Raw genomic sequence first — 11,535 nt, 5'->3', positions numbered from 1 at the left:
GATAAGATTAAACCTTCATATTACTTATGAATGGGAAAAATTCAGCACACTTTATAGTGGAAAAATAGTGCGTTCTGTTTATTTCCAGACTCAAATTAGAAAATCTAGAGGACCTGCAGCATCCCTGACATCCCTGACTGCTCAATGGGTTAACAGAAGTGAACAATTTGTATTTTTGGTTAGCATTTCGGTTTGATTGTGAATATGATATTTAAGCATTGTATGTGCAAAATCGTTTAAGTGAAGTTTTATAAACTAATTTCGAGAAGAGCACGTGATATGATTGATCATGGCTGGCTTCTGATCCGTAATCAACAATAACCCAATCATATTGATCCAAGCTTACACTAAATAGACGATTTCACCCTACTGCCTTATCTTCATTTTGGAAGAATCCCCCCTTCCACCCCATCTCCTCTTTTTCCTCCCTTTTCAGGGGGAGATCTCGAGACCCACCTGTGCTCGGACCCCCTTTATATGCCTATTGACCAGGTGGGAGCTCGGAGTAGAGCCGCTGCTCCTCCACATTGGGAGATGTCAGCTGAGGTGGCTCGGGCATCTGTTTCGAATGCCTCCTGGACACCTACCTATAGGGAGGTGTTCCAGGCATGTTCCACCAGGAAAGCCTCAGGGAAGACCCAGGACACGCTGGAGAGACTATGTCTCTCGGCTGGCCAGGGAACGCCACAGGATCCTCCCGGAGGAGCTGGAGGAAGTGTCTGGGGTGAGGGAAGTCTGGAGTTCTTTCCTAAGACTGCTGCCCCCACTACCCGGTCCCAGATAAGTGGACGAAAATGACATGACATAAAATGAAGCATTTTCTTCACATATTGGAAAGAGAAAATCTGCAGTATGTCTGAGGTACAGGGAGGCTGCAGAAGTCCAGCCTTCTAATTTAAAGAGCCAGTCAACTGGACGATAAAGCCATCATGTGACTGCTGTTCAAGCTACTGGCAACTGAAAGCGTAATAAAACAACTATAATGTAGAACACAGTAATCCTTTATCATGCTCTTGTGTTTTGTCAGATTGATTTTCAGGTCAGAAATACTAGTTAACCTATAATTGTTTTGAAAGATATTTTGTGGATGTTTTCCTAAGTAATTTTATGTGTCAATGGCATACTTTTTTAACAGTGTTGCATATATTATTTTTGCTGGAAATCAGATGATCTTAATATTGTCACATGCACCTCAACACACAGAATTCGATCCTGTTTAAAAGGATAATTAGTTCAAATAAAAATACACATTAAAATGATTAGTGCTTGTGGCAGGGGTTTATACGAATATTTGTTAGTTAAATGTTTGAATTCAGGGTATATACAGAAATCAGAGAATGAAACTCAATACCTTTTTTAAGGCCTGTTTTAAGACTCGTTCCATACATTTTAGGACCTTACCGCCACTTTAGGTTTCAACCGGTATCTTTGGTAACGTTTTAACTTAGTGTATTTAGTAAATAAACACTGATTGTAAGAAAGCATGACTAAAGACTCTTAGCTTGTGACAATTCAGAAGAGTGGAAAAAAAGAACAAGAATTATTTACCCCCATAAATTTTCATAAAAAAGAGAAATACAAATCAATAATTAGACCTGTGAAAAAAATGATGTGTAGCTTTAGTAAACTCTCTGACCTTTAAATGAATTCATGAAACTTTAGACTCCCATTTAATACAACTCAATACTATCATCTATGAATATACTGATGCACTGATCTTGATATTTAAGGATAGATTGCAATTTTTTTACAAGCAAATTAGAGGATTCCATAATTTAGGAAAAAATAAGTATGTGACTGTTTTTTATCTGCTCTATCACATGGTGAAGCAATAATCTAACTTCCATCATGATTCACACAAAGATTTAACATAGGCCTACATTAGTGTGGGCGAATAGTGATTCAAATAGATTCATTCATTCTTTTCAGTTTAGTGCCTTTATTAATTATGGGTCACCACAGCGGAATGAATCGCCAACTTATCCAGCATATGTTTTACACAGAGGATGCCCTTTCAGCTGCAACCTATCACTGGGAAACACCCATACTGTGCACTCTCATTTACACACAGACATACACTACAGACAATTTAGCTTTCCCAGTTCACCTATAGTGCATGTCTTTTGCCTTGTGGTGGAAACTGGAGCACCCGGAGGAAGCCCACGGGGAGAACATGCAAAACATGCTTACAGAACATGCAAACTCCACACAGAAACGCCAACTGGCCCAACCAGCACTCGAATCAGCAACCTTCTTGCTGTGAGGAGACAGTGCTAACCACTGAGCCACCATGTCGCCTAAACTAAGTTTATTGTAATTATTATCTGTTTTTGTGAAATTATGCTACATTCAACATAACTGCACCTAAATTAAAACATTGCTCATATAGTGGATAAAAATGGGCGGCCTGGTGGTTCAGTGGTTAGCACTGTCGCCTCATAGCAAAAAGGTTGCTGATTCGAGTCCCAGCTGGGCCAGTTGGTATTTCTGTGTGGAGTTTGCATGTTCTTCCCGTGTTCGCGTGGGTTTTCTCCAGGTGCTCCGGTTTCCCCCACAGTGAGCTATAGGTAGAGCCAGACGGAATCTGCGGACGTTTTTTTGCTATTTCTGCAGAGAATTTTGGTAAAAATCTGTGGATTTCTGCAGAATTATTTTGGGAACTAAAACCTTAATATATGAAATAAAAAATAATATCTTTTAAACTTTAATGTTTAAAATGCAAATCCAATTAGAATCACTTTGGTAAACAAAGCAAGTCTCTCATATAATATATCTACTAAAAGACTGTACAAACTGCATTATATCATAAATCAGATGAACATTTTCATATTAGTCAATAATATAACTGTAATTAATTTAAAAACTGAATAAATATCGATTTACACACATTTACTCAAGTAAATAAACAATTAATAATGGGCTAAAAATCTGCGGAATTCTGCGGAAAATCTGCTTAATTCTGGCGCGCAGATTCCGTGTGGGCCTAGCTATAGGTCATTTGAATAAACTAAATTAGCCGTAGTGTATGAGTGTGTGGGAATGAGAGAGTGTATGGGTGTTTCCCAGTACTGGGTTGAGGCTGGAAGGTCATCCGCTGCGTAAAACATATGCCAGAATAGTTGGTGGTTCATTACGCCATGGTGATGCCTGATAAATAAGGGACTAAGTCGAAGGAAAATAAAAGAATGAATAAAAATCCTAAATAAAAGCCAAACAAACTGCCAACTCAATCAACTTTTAATAACAGCCCAAGGTGTACAAACCAGAACAAAACTATAAGGCTGCTAACTCTCTTACATATTACAGCTCCTGTAAGTGAATAATTAGGCTACATCTGTAAAAATAAAGCTATAAAACAGCTTAATGTTAAACATTATAATAAATACATAAATATATATAGATTTTAGAGACAGATACTTAGCAGTTGCCACTTATTATAAATAAGTTTTTTTTTTATCAAACAATGCAAAGTCCCAATAAAAACAGTATACAAAAAAAAAACAGAAAATGTACAAATGCTCTATGATGGTTAAAAACAGTAGAACAATAAAAATATAAATACTTAACCCAATAAATAAGCTACTTTAAAATGCCTGTGTTTAATCACAACAATGAACCTTAATCTAACTGTATTGAACTATACAATGCAGCAGTTTAAAGACCTGTAGTCAGTTTCGCTTGCTTTTCTTAGATTCTTCCAACATATTTTCCCAGTAAATGAGCTGTGAAAACCTTCATTTGACAGTCTCAATCACCTCTTTATAGGCCAGTAGGATGTGCAGAGGACTGGGCGCAGATTGTTCAGCCTTCCTCTCCGCCTCGTGGACTTCAGCACGAACATTGCGATTCTGTTTGCGGCTAAAGCTACAGGCTTTCAGGCTAAAAACAGAGAGAGGTTTATATGAAGCTGGAATGCAATACAATTCAATTCATCTTTATTTCTATAGCACTTTTACAATGTAGATTGTGTCAATACACAAGGCTGACTGAAGTTTAGAGAATTTAGAGAGCATACCAGTACAAACGTCTCTCCCTCTTGGGTAAGATGTGCCATAGGTTAGCCAACTCTTTGGTGACTGTAGTGGAGGGGATCCCAGGATACGATCTGTTGTTTAAAAAAACATATCAATACTGTCTGCCATTAAATGATTATTTATCTAGATGAGTATAATCAAAGTTCCTTTAAGGCAAGTCATTTCAATCGGCGGCCATCTTTGAAACACCTCTTAGTGTATGCTCGGGCATTCTGTTTGAATGGGGAAACATCAAAATGCTCCAAAACTGCTTGCCAAGCTTATGATTAAATTTCATATTAGGAAACATCAACAGAATTAAACAACTGTCTCTTTAGTTTAATTTCTAAATGTCCAAATCACACAAAATCTGCAGAAACTCACATCTGGTCCAAGCCCCTCCCCCAGAGTATCATCAGTCTATAGTAATCGATGATTGGCTCCTGTACTAGAAGGCGGGCTTTTTTCACCATATAGTGATTGATGATTGGCTCCTGAACTAGAAGGCGGGCTTTATTCACCATATAGCAAACGATGATTTGCTCCTGTACTAGAAGGCGGGCTTTATTCACCATATTGACCGTTACACTTTTCCCCATTCAAAAAGATACGAGTGACATGTCTTGTGTATTCTATAGTCTTTGCTATAATACATAGATATTTACATTAGATGTCGCCTACGCTATTGTTGTCTATTGGAAGTGATGGTTCAATAGAGCCACCATTTTAGTACAGGGTAGCGCTCATTTGAAATGAATGCCGGACCAAGGTGCAGTGGAAGAGATATACAAATATAAACATATCAATGATCGTGAGTTTTCCCGGTGGTCAGTACACAAATATTTTTTTAAATTACAAAAATTATAATTATACATCACTTTTCTACATCAATGGATAAGTGACCGCACGGGGACATTGCTGACAAAGAGCGAGTGTTTGTGAGCATGGAAATGTATTATCCTCCCCCCTGTGAAATTTGATCTAATCCTTGTCCTGAAACACACCTCCTCTCCTGCTTTCACTTCTCATTCTAACAGAGGAAGCAATTCATTTGTGACTAAATCCACGTTCACTTAGCTGACAATAATACAAGTTTCTGGCAGCGCAGCAACTTGTTGTCATATTTCATTTACATTGTTTGCTTATTTTATTCCACAAAACTAGCATAAGGCTAGTAACGCTACCTGTTGAGCACAAAAGTTTGTAACACAAAATCGTGAAAAACGATAACACGAAAAAACGATATCTTCACATTGGCAACTATTGCAGTTGAATGACATTTGTCCTGGGAGCCCTGTACAAATGTGGCGACCCTATTGACGCATGCTAAGGAGCCTTTATGCGATATCTAGTGTATATATCTATGAGTATAATACACTAAAAAATGCTATGATGAAAAGTCATGATAACAAAAGTTTTTATGTTACTTTAACTTATTTTAACAAAGTTAATCAGGTTTCAACAAGATTTTCTGAGTTATGCAAAGCTTAACTTAATATTTTAAGTCAGTTTGATTGATGAAAGTTGAACTAAAAAAATGAAGAGAGCAAGAATTTTGTTCACAGTGTAGTAGCATACACACCTGATATATAACTTCCTGTTAATTCGGCAGAACATGAGGAAGCCGTTCACACATTTTTTCTTAGGGTTCGTCTGTGTTGAAACACGTCCTCTTCTTGAAGTGTGCCGGTGCAGACAGACTTTTCTTGCTTTTTTTAGAGGAATGAGTTGTTTTGGTGTCTCGTCTTTGATCTTTGGTTTATTCTTCATGAACACAAATCTGCCAGTTTCCACACTTAAGACAGACTCCTAATTTGAAGTACAAAAAGATATCATAAATAGAGAGCTGACACACAAAAGCCTGTTCACATCATGCATTATGACTGAAAACTTTAAGATAGAGTTCTAAATATAGTAAAGATAACAGCAGATAGAAATAATATCTATGGAATGAGCTTTTTTTCTTTGCTGATGAAGCATGACATCTATCATTAATAAAATGATAAAGTACAGTATTTACCATTATAGTTATCATTCTTAGTCACTAAACTAACTTGAAGTGGGTTCAAAAGATCATTAGTGAAAAAGCTTTTATTTTGCTTTAAAGAAAAAAGACATACAGTTAAAGTCAGAATTAGTAGCCCCTTTTGATTTTTAAAAAATATATATTTCCCAAACTTTGTTTAACAGAGCAAGAAAATGTTCACAGTATGTCTGATATTAGTTTTTCTTCTGGAGAAAGTCTGATTTGTTTTATTTCGGCTAGAATAAAAGCAGCTTTTAATTTTTTAATAACCATTTTAAGGTCAAAATTATTAGCCCCTTTAAGCTATGTTTTTTTTTTTCAATAGTCTACCGAACAAACCATCGTTATACAGTAACTTTCCTAATTACCCTAACTTGCCTAGTTAACCTAATTAACCTAGTTAAGCCTTTAAATGTCACTTTAAGCTGTATAGAAGTGTCTTGAAAAATATCTAATAAAATTTTATTTACTGTCATCATGGCAAAGATTAAATAAATCAGTTATTAGAAATGAGTTATTAAAACTATTATGTGTAGAAATGTGTTGGAAAAAATCTGCTCTCCATTAAACAGAACTTTGGGGGGAAAAAAATAAACGGGGGCTAATAATTCTGACTTCAGACAAAGAGTTTATATGCAAAAACCTCTAAAAGATGTTGATACTGTCATCTAAAATTAGCATTTTTTCCCTCATTAATTTAACTTTAAGGCTCAGTAATTTGGCTTTTATAGTGACATAAGTTATTTACATTGCCTTTAAAGTGAAATAACTGAACATAAACATAGGAGGCTGACAAAAATGCTAATTTTAGGAGAACATTTCAGATGGCCTTTAGGGTTTTTTAACTCTTCATACTTACATAAACCTAGGTATTACAATTCTGCTATTATGCATCTGATATATTTTCAGTGGTCTCAGACTTTTGAACCCTGATGCAATGTATAAAGTATATTTAGGCAAAAAGTTTGGCTTACTGAGTCATTTGCAAAGCTGTCAGACGAACTGGGGCTTTTCAAGATGGTAGATTCATGAGTGACCCACACGTCCTCGAATAATGCTGTTATGGTAAAAAAAATTGTTCAGTCAGCGTTACAGCAACATTGTTTGTAATTTCACACTGCCAGGAATCTGCACATTTGGCTCTAAGCAGATTTGCCTAAACTATTTTTGTTCCATAACAGCATCCATAAAACAACTAATGTACCAGTTTCATAAATGGCATACACACATAAAATGAACAAATGATGAAATGTGTGTGTAGGATCAGCTTTACATTCTAGCGCCCCTTGTCCTTCAGGAAAGAGCGAACGGCTGAGGCCTTGAGAAGGTGATATGAGCAGAGACGGGTTGAGGATATGGCTTTCTGTTTCCTGCAGAGGCCGTACTGGTGTTTTTGGCAGTGTAGTGCTGAAAGCAAAATGCTTTTTCCATGCAATTGGAAAAGCTCCAAGCAACGGATCTTTAAGATGGATTCCTGATCTGAAAACATGGTAAAACATAATGATTTAAAAATGGTGGGAATCAAACAGTTTATGGTTTACATTGAAAAACATTATCATGGGAGTCAATGTTTACTGTAGTGTTGTCAGAAATATAGATATATCAATAAATATTGATACTGAAATATTTAAAATGATACTATCTTGCTTTTGGTTAGTATCGATACTGGATCTGCTCTCTTGTACTCTCGCTTCTCACCAGCAGGGAAATGAATAATTAATAATAATATTATTAATAGATGTTTTTGATTTGTCAGTGTTTTAGTTTATATGTGATTATGCCTGCATGCTTTAAACTGACTTTTTAATTAATTGATTATTATTGTTTTATTTTTTTACCTGTCCAGAGACTGCAGGTGGAAAATAACAATCCTGCTACAACCTGGCACAATGCATCTTCACTTTTGGAGGTTAATCCAATTTTTGTGCATGTCCCCGTTAAATAAATTCATTCATTCATTCATTAAGATTATAAGACTTTGGTTTTAATCAGAAAATATAGATTTTTGTAGATTTGCTGACATTTTTTGATGAGGATTGCTGACACACCTGATATAAGCATTATATGTTTCAGTTATTTCTTTCCCTTTCTACTTAATTTGCATAACTTTAATGCTGTGGAATTTGTTCCCCGCAGTATCGAAAATGGTATGGGATATTGATATTTTTCAAGGTATCATATCGAAGTTGGACATTTCAGTATCGTGACAACACTAGTCTACTTAGTCTCTGGTTACCAACATTCTTCAAAATATCTTCTTTTGTAACTTATACTGGTTTGTAACTTGAAATTGAGTAAATGGTGAGTTTGCATGTTTGAGTGAACTATGCCTTTAGCTACTCACGAACATTGAATAGACAAACCCTAATGGAGGTGTATCCAATGACTTTCTCCCTGGACTATCATCTTCACTTTCACTTTGGACACTACAGGTAGATTCACTGCTGCCTGCTAACAAAAAATACACCAGATTTTTTTTTTAATGCTGAAATGATGTTTAGTAACAAAGAAACATAAGATGTTTTCACCTGTATAGGAAGCGGAAGTTGTGGAGTTGGAGTCTGTAGAGCTTTGTGATGCTTCACTGTCTTCAACAGGCCATGACTCTTTGTCTTCTGTAGGTTGAGTTTGTGACGAGTTGCTTTGTCTGTTGCAAACAAGCTCCTCAACTGCATTTATGATAAATCTCATGCAGTCTTCAGTCTGTGAGTCTCTCTTATTGTCACTCAGTTGTACTGTTTAAAAACAGTATTGTAAGTAGTGTAAGTGTAAATACAACAAAATGTTTTACTCTTTAAAAACGCCTTTACCTGTATACTTGTTTATGCGACTGTAAGTGTTCATGTTCTTGGCTTTCATGAATTGTGGCGGTGTGCTTGGTAATAGAGAGTCCTCACTCTCCCTCTCGGATTCTGCAAGCGCACACAGGACATATACATTTGACTGTTTCACATGTCCATTTTACATATTTAAAAATAAATGTACAAATAATGAGGTGACTGACTTTTCTCGTTGTTTTCAGGGAGACAGTGTGAAAGCACATGGCTATTTTGGTTATGAATGTGACTCTGGTGAAAGTTGAGGCACTGCAGCATGTTTGTCTCCTGTTGACATAAAACTCAGTCAATAACACACTTTTAACTGTATTATCAAATTTTTTAATGTAGGTTTTGCATCTATTAAGGTCATGTAGCAATATTAAAATAGCTTGCATGTATTTAATTTCGTTGGTTCATTCCGCTGTGGCGACCCCTGATTAAAAAAGGGACTAAGCTAAAAAAGAAAATGAATGAATGAATGAATATATTTACTTTCAGTTTGCCTTCATGCGTCTGAAATGCATCAATGAGTTTGAAATTGTATTCATTTATTTATTTTTTAGCAATATCTGAATTTAATAAAAGCAACATATTTCACTGACACACACTCTTGTTCAGCTAGCTTTATGGGGACTTCACAAAGATGTAGTGATTGTAATCCTGTACAAACTGTATTCTATTCCCCTGCCCCTAAACTAGGGGTGCTCAAAATTTTTCTCATGAAGGGCCAAAAATCAACCTTGATTGAGGCTAGTAGGCCGAAGGTAAATATAGTAGCCATGGGTAATTTTGTAATTTCATTCATTTTCTTATCGGCTTAGTCCCTTTATTAATCAGGGGTCACCACAGTGGAATGAACCGCTCATTCAGCATATGGTTCACGTAGCGAATGCCCGTCCAGCTACAACCCATCACTGGGAAACACCCATACACTCTCATTCACACACATACTCTATGGACTATTTAGCCTACCAATTCACCTATAGTGCATGTTTTTGGACTTATGGGGGAAACTGGAGCGCTCGAACCAGCAACCTTCTTGCTGTGAGGCGATTATGCTACCCACTGCGCCACCGTGCTGCCAATTTTGTAATTTATTTAATAATATTTAAAAATGACTAGAAAACATTACTTTATATTAACTAATACGGCATTTCTTACATTTTATATGAATTTATTATAGTAAAAACAAACACAATCTCATTTATAACAGATTGGAGTTGCACTAGTTTTTGTCTTGATTTGCTTACGATGTATAGCCCTCTATATCCATCGAGTATGTTTACATTTTAAAAAATCTGATTCATTTAAAACATTTAATTGAAACATTTCATTTCAGTTTGCTTTTTTGTAGTAAAATAAAAAGGTTACGACAAATTAGAAATGATGATCTCTTTTAAAGGCATTTGCCCCAGCCCTTTCCAGCCTTCTCACTCTCTTCTCAGATAGAATAGTGGGCCAAATCAGGTTACAATAGGCCAACTTTGGGTATCTCTGCCCTAAATCCAACCTGCATTTTTACATGTTAAAAATATCATCAATTCTGTGTGATTTATAAGCTGTTTTCCTCATTGGGACCAAAAAAAAGTCATCAAAAGCTCAAAATTTACTAATATTGCTAAATTTGTGACCTGCACCCTTGTGTATACTTTGACAAAAGAAATACAAGGTACACACACATTATATATATATATATTAAACACTCTAATTATACACACAAATAAAAGACACTGTTGGCGGAGTGTTAGTTACGCGCTTCAAATACATTTAAAAAAACTTTGCAATGGCATGTCAAGTATATTGGTATGTCAATAGGTATGCGTAAGTTATTTTTGTAAACTCTTAAGCATCTCTTTTATTTTCATCTCATATTCTTTTTAAGTATATGCATATTTTCGTTGGTAGATGTAGTCGCCTTACCTGATTTTTCTTGGGGGGTTTAAAAAAGTCACATTATATTGCGGATATATAGTGAATTAAATGTCCGATATAGAGCTTCTTAAAGTGACATTGGACGAGAAAAGAGCCAATCAGCTTCAGCGCTGACGCGGATTGGCTAACGAGAGGCATCGCTTTCTCCAGTAGGTACATTACACAGACCTCGTGACATTTGGTTACTGGGGCCTGTTTTTATGAGCTTCGTGCGTTTTTATGTTTAAAAATTTTTAATGTTTTATAATTTTATGTGGATTTTACTAAAATGTGAAAACACAGACTCCGTGGCACTTTCAAGTTGTATTTGAACATCAAAAAGTTAATCAAGCTTCGACCAATTACGTGCCTTTGGGGCGTGGCTGTCTGCAAAAGGAAGATGAGGTTATACTCAATTGTTGAAGATAATAATAATAATAATAATAATAATAATAATAAAGGACTTTGTGGATTTTGAGAAAACTTATTTGCAATACATTGGTCAATTTCTTTTTGTTACAATAGGGGCGCCAAATAGTATGTGGGTCAAATTCATAAGATAAAATAAAAAATGTCTATCTCAAAATATGTTAATGAGAGACTTAAACCATGTTTTATCTATTACTGAATAATGAAAGCTTTTGATTTTGATAGTGAACATGAAATATACCATGTTTGTTATTATCCTCCATCACTGCCAGAAGAAGTGACAGCGTGGACGCGCAGAGACAGAGAGAGATGAGCAGCTGCGTAGATCGCTGTCCGG

This window comes from Danio aesculapii, chromosome 21, assembly GCF_903798145.1.
Source record: "Danio aesculapii chromosome 21, fDanAes4.1, whole genome shotgun sequence".
NCBI classification, from domain to species: domain Eukaryota; kingdom Metazoa; phylum Chordata; class Actinopteri; order Cypriniformes; family Danionidae; genus Danio; species Danio aesculapii.
Note: the sequence above shows the minus strand (reverse complement) of the source record.